At 33.4% G+C, this 20,121-nt stretch overlaps 1 protein-coding gene across 1 annotated transcript in view; it reads left to right on the top strand.

The window, feature by feature from the left end:
• The window catches only part of Hcrtr2 (hypocretin receptor 2), a 94,911-nt gene that overhangs the window by 10,424 nt on the left and 64,366 nt on the right, over positions 1–20,121 (top strand). The window lies entirely within an intron of this gene.

Raw genomic sequence — 20,121 nt, 5'->3', positions numbered from 1 at the left:
AAAAACACTGGCAATAATAGTTTATTTCATCAATTTGGAAAGAATTTGATGAGTCATCCACTTTGGTGGGCAACTAAAATGCTTACAAATACCATTTTGAAGGAAATCCATCTTTCTGGAAAAGGAAAGATTGTGCTAATCTTTCTGGAACAGGAGTAAGGATGTAGGGCTAAGTGCTTATGCAAGCATATTATTATTATGCGAGACTGAGTCAGCTTTTCATTATGAAAAAATAGCTAAAAATGTAATATTTTCAATTATAGTATTTTATACAAAAGTTATCAATGGTGGAAAGCCTGGAAGCAAACGTATTTATAAATTTTATAAGCCAATATAGAAAAACATCTTAATGATTAGAATAATTATGTGCATGGGCTTGATTTATACTTTGGACAAAAGAAAGCCTAGAAAGTCATTGTTCTTTGAAGTCATTGGAAAGGATTTTGGTGACTCAGAGATTTCTGAAATATTACTAGATTACTTTACATTGCCTTTATTTTATAAATTTATGTTTTTTCCCCAAGACATAGTAAAATTTGTGACTAGTCACTGACAGGAAACCAAACCATTTTAGAGAAAAGGGGAAATTAAAAATTTAAGAATTTAAAAATGCAAACACAAAAAATATGTTCACACATCTTACACATAAATACAAATTTGGGAGATTTAATAATATGAATAATATGATTAATAGGCTCTAGTATTTTTTCAATGCAGGATTAAGAAGCTATTTTTCAAATATTAAATATGCCAAAAACTGGACTTAAAGCCTTGATCTTCCCAAAATCAAAGGGAACTATCCACTGTGTAAATGAACTATAGACTTTAGGGTAGTAGAAAAGTTAAATACACTGGAGATGAATAAGTCCTTGAATTAATATTCAAAGAAGGAGCATTCCCTGAGTGATTAGTCATTGTAACATCATTTCTTCTCCTCAACAGACTCCATATATTTGTGCTTTAGGGTCTTCTCAGCTGCTACCCACTCTGATGCTCCCACGCTGCCTTCCTTTCATGTGTCACATTTTCACAGAAAGTCTCTCAGACTTCAAAGTCTGCATCGCTACCCCTTCCTGTACAAGAAGAGTTGAAGACACCCCCCCACCTTTTTTTTTCAATAAAAGGACTTATTACTTTTTAAAATTATATTGTTGTTTTGTTTGTTCTTTTTTTTTTGCCATCTCACTTAAGTAAAGGGTATGTTCCTTAAAAGTGGTTTCTTTAATTTCCTCGTTTGCAGATATGTCCTTGGGGCCTAGAACAGTGCCAGGAATACAGAACGTTTTAAAACTACCAAATTAATGGCTAGACTTCCACTAGGAGAAATATCTTAGACGTAAATATATTTTTAAAATTAGGTATTGTGGGCTTTAAGATTCTGTATAAATATTTAAAATAAACTTTCAATGATTTGCATTATATTGGTGATTATCTTGGTCTATATCTTTATTTAGTTATTTATTTATTGGTCCTGTGGATTGAATTTAGGGACTTTTACATATTAGGCCCATGCTCTCTCGCTGAGCTATATTTGAGACCCATTTTGGTCTGTTTTTTAAGGACCAACCATGTATGTTAAAATAAGAGTTTTAAGTTATTAAAATAATGATTGTGAGATATGACTTCCAAAATTCCTCAACAGTTCTGTGATCTCTTTGACATTACTTAGTGACTTACAGCATGAAACTATTTGCTTTTCATGGAAAGCAAATGTGATTTATAAACTGTAATAGTATTGCTTTTTGTTTTTTCAAGGAAAGTACACCAAGAACCTTCCAAATAATGTACTGTATTTCTGCCATAATGGAGAAGAACACGTAATGTGCAAAAACTTCTACTTTAACTGTTTGTTTCAAAATAATCCCCAGCCACTTTCATAAAAGTCTAAGGAAACACTTGACCATTAATGTCCTAAATGATGTAAGAGCTGTGACCAAGTGTCACCACGATTCTATGTATTTTTTTCAGTAAAAAGAGTTGCATAGGGATCAGGCATGCCCCCAAAAGGCTCCGATTAAGGATTCCTCTGTCATTTTCTTACTTTACCAGTGATTTATACCAATTCTTTGACTCTGGCTCTGGACTGTGTAGACAGTTGAAAAAAAAAATAAGGCTGGGAATATAATATAGTTCAGTGTTAGAGTACTTGCCTAGCATGGACAAGGTCCTACATTTTTTTTTTTTGATCCCCAGCACTGTCGAGAAAAATAAATAAAATAATCATACTTCAGGCAGAGTTCAAGAGCAATGTAGATCAAAGCTGAATAATTGTAAAAATTTATGTTAATAGTGAATAAAGAAAACAATAACCCTCTGACTGACTCTGGCCCTCAGTTTCCTGAAATGTCAATCAAATTATAAATTTTTAAAAATCCAAAGAGCAATCGTACTCAGAGAAGGGTGGCACTGAGAATTTTGGCAGACCTTGGAACAATCAAACCAAGATTATCAGTATTTGTTGTTACTATAAGTCAGTGAATTGCAGTAGAATTTACAGAGTAAACACATCAACAAAAGTCTTCATCATAGGCTGTATTAGTTAATTCTCCCGTCACTATTATTTACTCCTTTTCGCAGGTAGTGAAATTTTATATTAATAGAGAGTTGCTATTGTGTTGGTTGTCTGTATCGCTTTACTTGTATCAGTTGGCATTACTATTCTTTTATTATTATTATTATTATTATCATTATTATTGAATTATAGATATACATGGAAGGTAGGTCCATTTTGAAAAGATAAGACATGGAATTTGATTTCAATCCTGGTTGCCTACCCTTTTCCACCACTCTTCCTCCCCTTATTATCCTTCCTCTACTAATCTTCCTTTTGCTCTTCTATTTATTTTTCATTGATACTTTGTACATATACATAAAAGTTAAATTTATAAATGCATATAACATAATTTTGTTAAATTCATAAAATATTTCCTCCTCTTTCCCATCCCTCCTTTTTCCACCTCAATCTTCGGATTCTACTACAATAATTTTCCCTATATCTTTATAATATCTGATCCCCCGATCTTCTTTTATTTTGAGCTAGCTTACACATTGGAGAGAAAACATTCAATCCTTGATTTCCTGCACCTGGTTTATTTCACTTCCCATGATATTCTCAATTTCCATTCATTCACAGGCAAATGCTAGTATTTCATTTTTCTTTATGGATGAGTAAAAAAACTCCATTGTGTATATATACCATATTTTCTTGATCCATTCATCTTTTGGTGGGAAACTGGGCTGATTCCACAATTTTGCTATTGTGAATTGTGCTGCTAGAAACATTGAAAAGGTTGTATCACTATAGTATGCTGACTTTTCTCCATTTGGATAAATATCAGAGTGAGATAGCTGGGTCATAGAGTTGTTCCTTTTTTTTTTTTTCTTTTTTCTTTGAGGAATCTACATACTGCTTTCCAAAGTGATTGTACTAAATTGCAGTCCCATCAAAATTGTATGAATGTACCTTTTCCCCACATCCTCGCCAACATGTATTCTTTGTGTTCTTGATAATTGCCATTCTGACCAGATGAAATGAAATCTTAGTGTAGTTTTGAATTCCATTTCCTTGATGGTGAGAGATGTTGAACATTTTTCATATATTTATGAGCCGTTTATGTTTATTCTTGGGAGAGATATCTGCTTAGTTCTTTTGCCCACTTACTGATTGGGTAATTTACTTTTTTGGTGTTTTTCAAGTTCTTTATATATTCTGGACATTAATCCCCTGTCAGAGTAGCAGCTGACAAAAGATTTCTCTCCCATCCTTAGGCTCTCTCTCCATGTTCTTAATCATTCCCTTTCCTGTGCTGAAGCTTTTTAATTTGATGGCATTTCACTTCATTTATTCCTGGTATTATTTCTTGAACTTCTGGGGTCTCATTGAGGAAGTTGGTACAGGAGTAATGGAGGGGTAACATTTTTTTTCTTCTAGCAGTTACTACAATTTTTAATTCCTAAGTATTTGATTCATTTTGCTTTGATTTTTATGAAGGGTGAGAAAGAGGGATCTAGTTTCATTCTTCTACATAGAGACATTCATTTTTCTCAGCACCTTTTGTTAAAAAGACTATCTTTTCTCCAACATATATTTTTGGCACCTTTGTCACATAACAAATGGCTATAAGTATGTGAGTTTGTATCTGTGTGAACTGTTCTATTCTTTGGTCTTCATGTCTATTTTGATGCCATGCTGTTTTGGTTACTATAGATATATTGTGTAATTTGAGATATTGTGATGACTCTAGCATTGCTTTTCTTGCTCAGGAATGCTTTGGCTATTCTAGGTAATTTTTGTTGTTGTTGTTCTTCTTCTTAGATATACATGAAAGTAGAGTGTATTTTGACATATTATATTTATATGGAGTATAACTTATTCTAATTAGAATCCCATTCTTATAGATGTACATGATATGGAGTTTCACTTATATGAACATAACAAAGTTATGTCTGACTCATCCCACTTTTTTTTTATTCCTATCTGATCTCCCTTCCCTTCATTCTCCATTGTCTAATCCACTGAACTTCTGTCTTCCCCTCCCCTCCCTTGTTGTGTGTTAGCATCCACATATCAGAATATTTGACCTTTGGTTTGGGAGGATTGGCTTATTTTGCTTATAATTAGAGTCTCCAGATCCATGCATTTACTGGAAAAAGTCATAAAGTCATTCTTTTTTGTAGTTGAGTAATATTCCATTGTGTGTATATATCACAATTTCTTTATTCACTCATCTGTTGAAGAGCACCTAGTTTGGTTCATAGCTTAGCTATTATGAATTGAGCTGTTATAAACATTGGATGGGTCTGTGTCACTGTAGTATGTTGATTTTAAGTCCTTTAAGAATATACTGAGGAGTGGGATAAGTGGGTCAAATGGTGATTCCACTCCAAGTTTTCTGAGGAACCTCCATACTGCTTTCCAGAGTGATTGTGCCAATTTACAGTCCCACCAGCAATACATGGGTATACTTTTCCCCTACATCTTCCACATTTATTATTACTTGTATTCTTGATAATTGCTATTCTGACTGTAATGATAGGGAACCTCAATGTAGTTTTAATTTGCATTTCTCTAGTTGCTAGAGATGTTGAAATTTTTTCATATATTTGTTGACCATTTGTATTTCTTCTTCTGTGAAGTACCTGCTCAGTTCTTTTGCCCACTTATAAAAACTATATGTGTTAAACCCAATGCTAACATCATTCTAAATGGAGAAAAATTGAAAGTGTTCCCTCTAAAAACTGGAACAAGACAGGGCTGCCCTCTTTCACCACTCCTATTCAAATTAGTCCTCAAAAAAAAAAAACCCTAGTCAGAGCAATCAGACAGAAAAAAAAATTCAAATACAAAAGAAGAGCTCAAACTATTCCTATTTGCTGACAACATGATTTATATTTAGAAGACCCCAAAAAAATCCACCAGAAAACTTCTAGAACTCATAAATGAATTGAACAGAATAGCAGGATATACAGTAAACACTGATAAATCAATTGTATTCCTATACATTCATGATGAATCAGCTGAAAGAGAAATTAGGAAAATTATCTCATTCACAATAGCCTAAAAATAAATAAATAAAATATTTGGGAATCAACCTAACAAAAGAGGTCAGAAACCTCTACAATGGTAACTACAGAACTGTAAAGAAAGTAATTGAAAAAGACATTAGAAGATGGCAAGGTCACCCATGCTCTTGAATAGGCAGAATAAATATTATCAATAAATATTGGCCATAAATATTGTCAATAAATATTGGCCACACTACCAAAAAATGCTGTACAAACCTAATGCAATTCCTATAGGATCCCAATAATGCTATTCATAGAAATTTTTAAAAAGCAGTCATGAAATTCATTTGAAAAAGCAAAATGCCCAGAATAGCCAAAGCAATCCTCAGCAAGAAAAGTGAAGCAGTAGGCATCACAATACAAGACCTTAAATAATACTACAGATCTATTGTATTAAAAAACAGCATGGTATTGAAAGAAAAACAGACATGAAGATCAATGGTACAGAATAAAAGATATATATATATATATATATATATATATATATATATATAGAGAGAGAGAGAGAGAGAGAGAGAGAGAGAGAGAGAGAGAGAGATTATACTAGACAAAGCTGCCATAAATATCTATCATTATTCTAATAAATGGTGCTGGGAAAATTGGAAATCTGTATGTAGTAGAATGAAATTTAACCCCTATCTGCACAAAACTCAAAAGGGATTAAGAACCTAGACATTAGATCTGAGACCCTGCACCTATTAAAAGGAAATGTATGCCCAACTTTTATCATATCAGCTTGAGAACCAACTTCCTCATAATACTTCTAAAGTGCAAGAAGTAAAATCGAGAATCAGTAAATGGAATGGTATCAAACTAAAAAGCTTCTTCACAGCAAAGGAAACAATCAAGAATGTGAAGAGAGGGGAAAAAATCTTTGCCACCTACTTCTCAACTAGAACATTTATCTATAGGATATACAAAGGACTCAAAAAACTTAACACCCCACCCCCCCCAAAAAAAAAACCCCAAAACAAATAATACAATCAATAAATGAGAAAAGGAACTGAGCAGGCACTTCACAGAAGAAGAAATACTCCAGGTCTTTTAATCTTTCAAGTGAATTTAAGGACTGTTTTTTCTAGTTCTGTGAAGAATATCATTGATATTTTGATGGGAATTGCATTGAATGAATATATTGCTTTTGGTATATGACCGTTTTGACAATATTAATTCTGCCTATCCAAGAACATGGGGATCTTTCCATTTTTTAAGTGTCATCTTCAATTTCTTTCTTCAGCGTTCTATAATTTTCATTTTAGAGATCTTTCACCTCCTTAGATTAATTCCCAAATACTTTAATTTTTTGAGGTTATTATTAAAGGGATGGTTTGCCTCATTTCTTTCTCAGAAGATTTGCTGTTGGAGTTTAGGAAAGCTATTGATTTATGAGTGTTGATCTTGTATCCTGCTACTTTGCTGAAATCATTTATCAGCTTTCGAAATCTTCTGGTGGAGTTTTTTGCATCTTCTAGTTTTGGATCCTGTCATCAGCAAGCAGAGGCTGACTTATTCTTTTCCTATTTGTATTCCTTTAATTTTCTTCTCTTGCCTGACTGCTCTGACCAGATTTTTAATAATAAATACAAGTAGTAGTAATGGATATCTTTGTTTTATTCCTGATTTTTAAAAAAACAATCTTTCAGTTTTTCTCCATTTAGTATGATGTTGGCTTTAGGTTTGTCATATAAAACCTTTATAATTTTGAATTGGGTTCCTTTTAACACTAGTTTCTCCAATATTTTTAACATGAATGGCTGCTGGATTATATCAAAGGCCTTTTCTGCATCTATTAAGATGATGATATGATTTTTGTTCTTAATTATATTCAAGTGGTGAATTACATTTATTGATTTGCTTATGCTTAACTAACTTTGTATCCCTTGGATAAAACCTATTTGATCATGCTGTACTATCTTCTTGAGGTGTTTTTGAATGTGGTTTGCTAATTTATTACGGATTTTTACATCTATGTTCATTAGGGATATTGGTGTGTTGTTCTCTTTCCTTGAGGTATCTTTTTCGTCATTTTGGAGTCAGGATTATACTGAACTCATAGAATGTATTTAAGAGTGTTTTCTCTCTTTCAATTTCATGAAATAATTTGAGAAAGACTGCTGCTAATTCTTCTTTAAGTATCTGGCAGAACTGAGCTGAAAATCCATCTAATCCTGAGCTTTTCTTTGTTGGAAGACTTTTATTTTATTTTATTTTTTTTTATTGGTTGTTCAAAACATTATAAAGCTCTTGACATATCATATTTCATACATTAATTGCTGTTTCAATTTCATTATTTGATATTGATCTGTTTATATTTTCTATATATCATCCTGGTTTATTTGGGGGCAGGTCATCTGTATATATAAATTTGTCAATGTCTTCTAGATTTTCTAATTTATAGAAGTGTAAACTTTCAACATAGTTTCTAATGATTCTCTGAATTTTGGAAGTCTCTGTAGCGATACCTCCTTTTTCATCTCTAATTTTATGTATTTATGTTCTCTCTCTCTCTCTCTTTCTCTTACACACACACACATACACACACACACACACACACACAAACACACCCTCTCTCTCCCTCCCCCACTTTGGTTAGTTTGGCTAAGGGTTTATTTATCTTATTTATCTTTTCAAAGAACCAAATCTTTGTTGCATTGATCCTGTGTATTGTATTTTTATTCTTAATTTATTAAATTCAACTCTGATCTTAACTGTCTCTCATACTAATTTTGGAATCAGTTTGTTGTTCCTTTTCTATAGCCTTGAGGTGGATCAAAAGCTTATTTATTTATCAGTTTTACCATTCTTAAACAGTGGAAAATTTAATGCTCTGTTTCCCATTTCCATTCTTCTTTTGATGGTATATCTATGCTAGTCTGTATAACGAGTTAAAAATATAACCTGGGAAATTGTAGGAAAACACAAATTCTCCTGCATATTTTCCAGTAAACTCAACTGAAAGTCACTTGAGTTCCCTGATTAATCACCACTGCCTCAGTGATCTATGTATCTCATTGCAGGTAGCTGGTCACAGGTATTAGAAGCAGTGAAGAGTGAGGAATTCAAGAGCAAGGGTCAAGTCAAGCACAGATGTTTTTCACTTGGTAAATAGGACTTAATAATATTGGCTCTGATTGCTTAGTTACCTTCAGCAACAATGGATCTATGTGAAAATTGTGGTTTGAAGGTATGCAAACTCCTCTTTCTCATATAAATGGAGGCAAAAGCAACAGAATCACAGAGGGCACAGTTTTGCTATAACAGTAAAAGAAATGAGGAGAAATAAAACATCTTGAGCCAACACATTGACTTTCTTGGGCTTATCCAATTTGGAGCCATTTCCTTTTCTTATTTCATTCAGAAAATATTTATTGAACACCCACAACATGTAATCTGTTCTATTGCATTCTGTGGAGGAAATACAGAAGTGAATGAGACATGGTCCTTACCTACAAGGAATTTCTAATCTTGTGAGGGTGACTAACATGTGAACAATAGGCAATGGTATAGAGGTTATTGAAGAGGCATATGTTAAGTACTAGAACATCAAATTATGAGCTAGATCTGACATGGGGTAAGAAGTATTCCTTCATTGAGGAAGTAACATTTGAGGTTGCATTTGCTGACATGTGAATATAATTTTGAAAAGTTCCAGAGAGTGAAAATAGTTTCCACCAAAGTTGATGAAGTATCAAATTTATGATAGCTTGAAAATATAGAAATAGTTGTCTATATACCATACCAAAATAATTTCTCAGGAAATTTCAGTAAAACATAGGCTTTTATGTTTATTTTAAGATAGAAATGTAAAGTTCCCATTTTCATTCCAATAAGATTTTCTGAGGAATTTCAAGAAAGAGCAACTTAGGCTTTTCTGGGATTTGCATCCCTTCTACAGCCTCCTAATTATGTGGGTGTCCGGCCCAGTCATCTCTGTTGTGTTGTTTTATGGTGAATTGAAATTAACAAAATTTAAAATTTCTGGAGTTGTTTCTAAATAACTTTATTCTAATCTTTCAGAACTTTCTAAGGGAAGACTAGTCTGGGGCAATTAATGGTGGGAATGGGTTGAAGGTATGAGACCAAACACTTAAAAATATAGAAGTTCATTGAGACTCTTCAGGACAATGATAGGTAAAGTCAGTAATAGAACTGAATATGGGTAAAAATTAAACAAATAGAATGGAAACTCTGGAAATGGAGGTTGGCAATGCCACAGAGGTGGGAAATTAAAAGGAACAAATAGCACCTGATGGTCAATAGAAGTTTTGAGCCAAAGAAACGACAATGATTTCTTATTTGTCTTTTCCTTAACATTGACAGGGAATATGAAAAGAAAATCAAGTATAGTTAGAGGGATCACAGTGAATTTAGCAAAGATGGGTTGAACTGGAATAGCTGCAGGAATATTCGTGTCCAACAGGAAATGGGGCTTGCTCCCCACATCCCTCCCTCATGCCATTCAAAGTTAATTTGCTTCTCTAAGATGTTTGGTTTTTTTTTTCCATCTGTGATTATGCATATACACTTTGTTATTGTATTAAGCAACCAATATGTTTTATTATTATTATTATTTAGTTATTGATAGACATTTATTTATTTATTTATTTATTTATTTATTTATTTATTGTACTGAGAATCAAACCCAGTGCTTCACCTATGCCAGGCAAGTGTGCTACCACTGAGTCACAGACACAGCCCAACCAATATGCTTTTAATAATACATCTTAAGCACCCCCCCCCCCCCAAAAAAGAACATCTCAGAAGTCTGGTATGATATATAGGACTGACTACACAATAGATTTAATAAAGCAAAATCTCGTTCTATGTTTTCTAGCTCACGATTTTCCATATAAGAAGTCAGTCGTTCACGATTAAAATGAAATCACTTCCTTTTACTTTGTGTTCCTTGAACCATTAAACAAAGTCCATACACTCACTTCTATACATTATAAATGCAGTTAATTATGTTAGGGAGAGAAATGAAGGATTGGTATTAAAATTAAAGGCATTTCACCACCACTCAAAAGCACTGTGAAAATCTCACTCTGATTCAGACCTAGCAATTCTGGTTTATTAAATGAGAGACGTCAGAAGTTGTTGGTCACAGCGTAGATACTAAGATTACATAAAAGATGAAAAACATCAAAAACTTCAGCAATAATATGGGAGACATGAAAATACTGGAAGAATAAGGTTACAACAAGGAATAAAACTCTCCTCTAAGGACTTGTCTATACTGATATTAGAGATGCAATTTTCACTGAAATATCTTTAATCCGCTGTGTGGAAAAAAAGGGGAGAAAAATAAGATTCTAGAAAGCTTCATCTAATCCACTGCAGACAGATGGTTATCTACCTTTCTTCTTCAGTACTCTGGAGTTTGTAAATATTTGAACCCCAACGTGTAGGTATTACCAAAATATTGTACCGGATTTATAAAACTTGAGATGTATTTAGCTATAGCAGATTAAAGAAGAGACATTTTCATTTCGAAGTAAAAGTAATTTCAGAATTTAAATGTGTAAGCCTATTTTTTGTATACATTGCATAAGTGGTGTGTGTGCGCGCGCGCGTGTGTATAACCTTGTGTATATTCACGTATATTATAAGGCTCTATCAGTGGATTTGTAGTAGATAATCTGGATCCCTTTAGGTTTATTTCAAGCTATTATAATATAAACCTCCTATTTTCATTCCAATAAAAATATTTTGGGTCTGTTTTGGCTTTTATTAAGAAAGCCATTATTTTAAACACTGGGAATATGCATTTTTCTATACATATATCCCAGTTACTGCTTTGTGTTTACTTAACTGTATTGATAAGTGAGATAACTGCTGATTTGTAAAACATTTTAAACACATTCTTCACTAAATCTAATTGCCTTCTTCATATGTTACTCTACATACTCAGAATACAACACAGTCATTTGATACATATTTTATTTTTAATGTCCATTTTTTGTTCAATATTATGATTAATACTTAAAGTTCATCTTTAGCACTGAGCATTAATACGAGCAAACATGTTCTGTGCTCGGATTTAAGAAGTGCTGATAATGACTGCAGATCACAGAGACCAATTTTTTTCAGAAACTTGGAGACCATTTTCTCAAGAGAAAAAGTCTACATCCTCATGTTCTGCTCAGATCTAATGTGGGTAGTGTGCCACTGTTGACTAGGTATAATTTAAATTTAGATAATAAGAGAACATTCATTCATTCATTCATGAAACAAATATGGAGAATCTATTAATTGCCAAGCACTCTCCCCTGACCAGGAAGGATCATAGATCACAAATATTTCATCCTTGACCTCAAGGAGTTAGCAGTCTTATTCAAAGGTCAGAAATACAATGTACTAAAGTACAACTCAACATGATGTCTACTATTAAAGAGATATGAACAAAGAACTGAGAAGTGGGATCAGATTCATGCATATGGGTATGTATATATATCTAAAATTTATTCAATGGATGACAAGGAAACATTAACACAGGAGATTGGTACATTAATAAATGAATGACAAGAGAAGGCAAAAGGTTTGAAAAGGCAAAAGGTTTTGTAAAAGCAGGACATTAAGAAGCCAAACTTTTGCTACTTTAGAGAATGACAAAATACATTTGTATTTGAGAGTTTTTTCTCCCGTCACTCCAATTTGCAAATTATGGGATATATTCACCTCTGGGATGTATATAATACTATTAGGAACATTGGTTATTTGCAAGTTCTATCTATTTAAAATTCTATTAGGGGAAAATATTTTATGTTGCTAAGTAACCATTCATTTCCTTTAAAAGACCATAATGCTTTACTCTGAATAATAGTAAAAGAACAGAGTTCATTTTAAACATATATTTTCATACTATAGCTCATTCTGTTTTAAAAACAACAAATTACATCATCTAGAAATTCTGATAATTTAGTGAAATTTTGAAAATAGAATAAAATATTAATATGAGAGTTTAATTTTCTAATAAACATGATAAACAGATTCATACAAAAATTTGAGATGTATTTTGGGAGGTTGTGTTCTGTTTGGTTTCATAATATTTGGCTCCTACAAGGTTGATATTTAATTACGTGTCTGTGTTACTGAGTGGGCTGGAGGTATGGCTCCTGTGGAACATCAAAACAATGGGACATAAGTGACAGCTCTTTATCACTGAATCTGGTACAGCTCATAAGAGCTGTGAACCTCTTGGATTTCTATAATATAAAAAAGAATGACTTTTAAATAAAATTTAATCATATGAAAAGACAAAATTAGATTAAAAGACAAACATGGAGTGATTCATATAAAATATTTTAGAAACTGAAAATATAGAGGCATATTACTTCCTCTACACACCATGTTTTCCAGTCAAATTAATACCAAAACCACTGCGATATTGAAAATTGTCAAATCATTCGCTATCAGAATAAAGGGCAGCAAGAGGAAAGAATGAATGAAGAGGAAACTCAGTAACAATGGAGAACAGAAAAAGTGAATAAAGATATAATGATAGGATATCGACTTTTTAAAAAAAGACAGAAACATTACAATATAAAATACCTCTGGGAGAGAAACATCAAAAATAACAAAATTAAAGGGAAAGCATATCAGAATGACTTGAGGTTGACTTGAACTTTTAAACTGCATTTCAAAAGAGAGGTAACATAAGAAACATAATACATCGTTTTGTCCTAGGCAACCCCTAAAGATAAAACCAGAGGAAATCGATTAAAATCAGAGAGAGAGAGAGAGAGAGAGAGAGAGAGATTTTTTTCTAGTCATAGAAAAAAGACAGATGATGAATTGAAACACAATCCTGTGTACCTCAACATTAACTAAAATGTCAATCATTAAAAATGTCACTGTAGCATAGGGATCTGTAATTGATGTTCCTTATCTACAACCCCTTTCTTCATATCCCCTCTTTGTTTTAGTCAGCTTTTTTATTGTTGGAACCAAAAGTCCCAAAAAGAGAAATTAGAAGAGGAATGTTTATTTCTGGGTTCATGGTTTCAGAGGTCTCAGTCCATCAATGGCCAACTCCATTCCTCAGGTCCTGAGATGAGGCAAAAAATTACTGCACAAGTATATGGTGGAAGAAAGCAGCTGGGAACATGGTACCAGGAAGCAGAGCCAGAGAGCTTTGCTTAAGAAGGACAAAATATAATCCCCAAAGGCACACCCTCAGGGACCCACCTCCTCCAGCCACACCTTACCTGTTTATGATCACCACCCAGTTAATCCCTATCTGGGGTTTACATGCACTGATTAGGGTAAGACTCTCATGACCCGAACATTTCACCTCTACACTTTCTTGCATCATCTCACACAGGAGTTTTGGGGGACATCTCAAATCTAAACCATGACACCCTTCTTCTAACAGCACATCTTCTTCCTTTAGGAGACTTTTCATTTGCCATTCAATGTAGACGGAAGGAGAAGAGAAGTTTTGAATCACAATACTCCAGTTGTTGGGACCAGATACAGAAATGCCTGGTCATCTCCTATCTAAGGGGTAATAATCTAAGGAAACACTTAGTTTGCTTGTTGGATTTTCAGCTATTTTATGACAGACAAATGAATGTTTTCCCAAGATTTTACCATTTGAACTGACTACACCTAGAGATAATTAAGATCTTTCTCTTTCCCACATTGAAAACAATCTACAGTTGTCCTTCCTGTATCTGCAGGGGTTGTTTCAAGACCCCCATAGATGCCAGAAACCACAGAGAGATAAACAGTATCAGATATGTATGTATATATCATTTATATAGATATGAATAGATAGGTACATACTGTTTCTTCCTATACATACAGATATGTGATAAAATTAAAAAAATAGGCAGGAGTTTGACAATGATAACTTATCACAGGTCTTGGCAACCTCAGCATAGGATTCATTTTTCTTTCCTTATTACATCAAGAACTTTCATCTATTTACATAAAGCAAGCACTCTGTGACTTCTGTTTGGCATATCCTAATTGCCACATAAGTACTATTGCATCTTGGGGCCATAATTAAGTAATGGTTACTTGACTATGAGTGCTGAGATACCACCACAATTTCTCTGATAACCGAGATGGCTATTAAGTGACCAATGAGTGGGTAATATCTACAACCTAGGTACACTGGACCAAGGGGCAATTCATGTCCCAGGTGGAACAGAGCAGATGGTGTGAGATTACACCATGCTACTCAGAATGAGACAATTTAAAATTTACAAATTGTGTATTTCTGGAATTTCCCATTTAAAACTTTTGAATGGCAGTTGACTTCAGGTAAGTGAAATCTGAAAATTAAAACACTGGATGAGAGGGAACTATTGTAAAGTAGGTGCATTTTAGACCAACTTACAGACTATAGAGAAAGAGATGGAGAGAACCCTAATGATATTGTTTGAATTCCTAGATTAAGAAGACCAAAAAATTTCTTCACCTTTTCCCCAGTTGCATGTGCCTTGTGTTGTTTAAATTTATTAGATTCAAAGGGTTGTATTTCAAAACTAAATAAAACAAGATCCAGCCTGTATTTTGTAAGTAGTGAGAAGGAAGTGGGCAAGGGAGAAAAAAACAAGGTTAAAGGGGAAAAAAAGAAAGGAGAAGGTAGATAAGAAGCTCTCACTCACTACCACTCACTATTCTTTCCTGATGTAGTTTATACTCCTTTGAGATTGTTTTCTCTGCTGATGTAGAGATGAGTATAATATATATATACTGGTGGCTTGGCTGGTCTTCCATAGACCTCCAACTAAATGATTCCTGGAATGTGTTACTGTCTCAGTAACCTCTAATCTACCTTCAATCCAATCAAAACTGTAACAATAACACTAAACCCCACCCTACTTATAACCTTAACCACACCCTAACATTAGCAACTCTGTCTTTAAACTTAACCCTGTACCTAACTTTACCCCCCAAACTCTAATGCTAATTTTAATCCTAAAAACCCTGAAAGCAGCCCTTTCTCTAAACCTAATCCTAAAATGAACCACAATCCTCTCTCTATACCCAACCACAAATCTAATGCCAAACCTCACTCTAACCCTGTCTCTAACCCTAATATTAACATTAATTCCTAAACTACCTCTAATATTAACTCTAATCCTAACTTTAAACTTAACTTCAAACTAACTTTAATTCTAATTATAACCCCAGTTCCAGTCATTTCTTTAAAGGAGATATGTCACAAAGTTGGAGATGTCTCTGTATTTTGTCTTTGAAACTTTAGAGATGACTTAATAAAGATGTCTACAAAAGGCAGGACTGGATAATTTGGAGGATGTAAACAGTGAGGCTTTTGACTCAGGCAATGTAGGTGGCTTGCTAGAAAAAAAAAAAAAAAAAACTTACAACATTATTTTCTTTCTAATTCATTGATCTGAATTACCGAAATTTGCAAAGTTACATTCTGTCTTTTCCTAGATGATCCATCCAGAGTACAAATACACAATTCATGTATTTTGCTGATTTTTGTAACAATGCATTCTATGTATTTAAAAAATAGCAATGGGAAGGTAAATACACAATAGAATTATGCATTTAGGGATAATAGTGTTCAACTTTCCTCATATGAATTTCAAAATAATTGCATTTGTTTTATTTAAAAAAAAATAACAAGTGATGCAATTTGGGGTTAATTTAAAGCTTGAGGGAAAAATATTCTTCACTATAATGGATGAATTGAGAATGATATTATATTAAAATTTGACATTTCTCCCCTGTTTGCATGAATGAAATGAAAAATTCATAAGGGAAGGATTTAATCAGTCAGTCAAAAATCTAAATCCATCAAAACATTATTCACTGCACACTATCAATGTGCTCAGTACCTGAATACATACATTAAAGAAATCTACCTCTTGTGTTCTGAACGTGATTGAGTAAGAACACAGTGAGTAAGGGTTGGTCTAGAGTGTCCCATGGTCTGATCTGGGCTCTGCCACACCCTGTTTAAGGGAATTTTCCCATCCAGTAGATTTCTCTCCCTGGAAGGCAATACATATTGTATCAATCAAGGTGAAAATGCACATCATTTTAAAATCTTAAAAAAATTTCCTAGATGAATCTAGATTTTTGACTATATATTTCCTCAGTCCTTAAAATGACCTTTTAAATTTTTATTATATACTATATACTATATATATATATATATATATATATATATATATATACACACATACTTTTACTATTACAGATTATTAACAGTGAAATTATATATATATATATATATATTATATATACACATTATATATATGTATAATATATATATATATAGTTACATATAGAGTGCCCATTTTCTTATATATTTCAAAGCACTTTGTTGTGATTTGGAAGATAGGACTCACATGTTTATTTCTACTAATTATTGCCTTGAAGTCTATTAATTTCCCAGTGAGAACATCTACTGCTGTTTCTCTTTTGGCCTTGCTTATAATTTTCCATGATTCTATATTCTTCTTTATAATTTCCTTGATCTTTATCCTGAAAATTTAAAACTACATTTACTGATTTTTACTATTCATGATGAGATATTGAGTATAATTTTATCTTATTTTTAACAATACATTTTATACAATATTTTGTTACATATTCTGTAAATGTTATTTTGTACAACAGCTTTTAGCATTTCCTTTGAATTCTTTATAAATATTTACCAATTATTTTGTTATTCTTTAATATAATTGGTTCTGATTTCCAAATGCAGTTCATTCATATTTTGTTTCCCACTGTTGTCTTTGATTTTGATTGATGCGTTGATTTTTTTGGATCCAAATTGTCCTTTCCTAACAGATAATGGAATTCACTAGTTTTGCAACTGAACTTAAGGTTGATTAGACATGAAATTCTTTGTTCATAAAAAATTTAAATCTTATTCTATACACATTTGTCCCAAATTGTTTGCACTTTAGTACAGTCAGGAGATAATTTTAATCAAACCTGGTTCTTTTGCTCTTAGAGAAGCAATCTGTTTTTTTCACTCCATAATCACTTTTAGTATCTGAATTATATGCATCCATTTTATCTGATTTGAGTCTTACATTTTAAAGATATTTCTATTCTTTGCATAGGGCTGGAATTTCTTCAGTATTACATATAATTCTTACACTGTTTTTATTTTATTTTGGTCTGGTCTATTTATTCATCTCTGACATAGTTATATTTCATTCTCTCTTCTGAATTCTGGATTGCTTCCTGCACACTATTGGCTCCAGGACATGTCGCCTGTAGTGTCTCTTTTAATTCCTACCTTGAATTGAAAGCCTCATGGTACTGCTTTATTTTTAATTCACTTACCTTTTGTGCTCTGCTTTTATCTTAGCTCATTCATGAATGAGACTATAAGACCCTCTCATTTTTGAGAAACTTAAGCAAAATCCCAATATTTTCTCTGTTTCTTAGAATAATTTTTGACTAAACAATATCTTTGTCTTCAGCCCAGTTTTTTTTAATCATGTATCTTCCCCTTGCCTCATCATTCATTTTTAATTGGAAAGAATGATATGCATACTAAGCATTTAACTGATTAAGACAGGCAATTCAGGCTGGTATAAGAAAATGCTATAAGACTGGGTGGCTTATAAACAACAGAAATTTATTTATGACTATTCTAGAAGCTGAGAAGTATAAGATTAAATTTGGCATCTTGTGAGAGCCATCTCCTCGTTCAGAGAGGGGTCTTCTTAGTGTGTCCTCAAATTACACAACTCCTTGAGATCCTGCAACTGAGGGGTGCACCCTATGACCTAATGAAAGTGTCTATCTTCAATTGCTCTCATTTTGAGAATATGTCAACATGAATTTTGGGAATAATATAATTTCAGTGTAGAGCAGGGCCTAACATCAGGATCTGACCTGTGGAATTAATTTACTCAATATAGGATTTGTGAAAAGTATGGCAGGGATAAATGTTGTAGGACAGAAGAAAGTGACATATATGCACACACACACACACAAACATATTCGTCAGTGGCTCAGTTTTCTCAGTGTGTGTGTGTGTGTGTGTGTGTGTGAAACCTAGGGCCTTGCACACTCCAGACAAGTACTTCACCAATGAGCTATAACCCCAACCTAGCACTACATCCAGCATTACATGACATTTAATTTTACATCAAAGTTGTTAAATATATTTCCAGTGCCTTAAAGATGTGAAAAACTCTGATTCAGAAAGAATATTCACAGTTCATTATTGAAAGTTTTTCCAATTTTTTGTTATATTAAAATTAGAACCAAAAACAACCACATAATTAGGACCCCCGCTCTCTAAATTCAAGCATGTGCCCTAAACTTCGTTAAAACCCAGTTAAAAATAACTATATATGCATATCTACAATAAAATTCTCTGAGTACAGGAATTTGTCTTTAGTCTTACACAAAAGTTTCATTTGAAAAATAACATATGTAATTTAAAGCTCAAGAAATAGTTTAATTTTTTTCCTCATTATTGTATACCTTTCATATTAAACAATGATATTCATCATTATAGTCATGGTTTGAGGTTCTTGGATTTTTTTATTGTTCATTTTTTATAGTGTGGGCCTATTATATATCCAGTTGTGTTAAGAGTATAAGGGAGAGCTGGGCATGGGGGGTACATGCCTGTAATCCTAGTAACTCGGGAGGCTCAGGTAGGAGGATTGTCAGTTCAAGACCAGTCTCAGCAATTAGTGAGGCCTTAAGCAACTCAGGAGACCTTGTTTCTAAGAAAAATACAAAAAAGGGCTGGGATGTGGCTCGGTGGTTTAGCGCCCCTGAGTTTAAACCCTGATGCAAAAATAAAATAAAAATACAGAAACAAATCCCTACACTTTTGGAGCTAATTTCTGTTGAAGGAAGAGGGACAGTGAGCACAAACAATGGTAAAAATATAGTCATTGTAATTTTACATGAAGTTAGGTTCTATGTCAATGGGACAGGCACTTTGGATTCCTGGTGAAACATGAGTCTACCTTACAAGTAGATGGCCACAGGAATTCTGAGGTGGTGGCATTTGAATAAAGACCTTCAGAAGGAAAGAAGAACTCCAGGCAGCTATTTTAAGGAAGAACATTCCCAACCCAGGAAACAACCAGTGCAGCAGCTCTGGGTCCACAAGGACAGGGAGGAATTAGTGGCATGCAGAACAGACATAGGAACCTAACAGCACATCTATGGGAACCTGTGAGCCATTGTAAGGACTTAAGACTTTTTTCTCCAACTGAGACATGGATCTGTTTGAAGCATCTGAGCAAAAATGTGGCCTGATCTAGTTTATAGTTCACAGGACTACTCTGTTATTGGGTAAAAAATGGAGCAAAAGGTGTGAATCAGATCCTATGATGACCCTAACCGTATCTGCTCAGTGTTTTACAGGACAGCCTAACTTATCATTGTCAAATCCTATGGCTTTTTGCACAAAAATTCTCTCTATACCCTCTCATGAACACCATGAGAGCCTAAACACACGTTTAGCAGACTATTAGGCCCAGAGGGCTCACCAGGAGCACCCACAATGATGTGATTCGGGGAAGTTAGTGGATAAATACTCCAGATCTCACACTCCTCAGGTGGGATAGCTGTGAGTATGAG

This window comes from Marmota flaviventris, chromosome 6 (genome assembly GCF_047511675.1).
Source record: "Marmota flaviventris isolate mMarFla1 chromosome 6, mMarFla1.hap1, whole genome shotgun sequence".
Lineage (NCBI taxonomy): Eukaryota > Metazoa > Chordata > Mammalia > Rodentia > Sciuridae > Marmota > Marmota flaviventris.
This window is presented reverse-complemented; position numbering and strand designations above follow the sequence as displayed.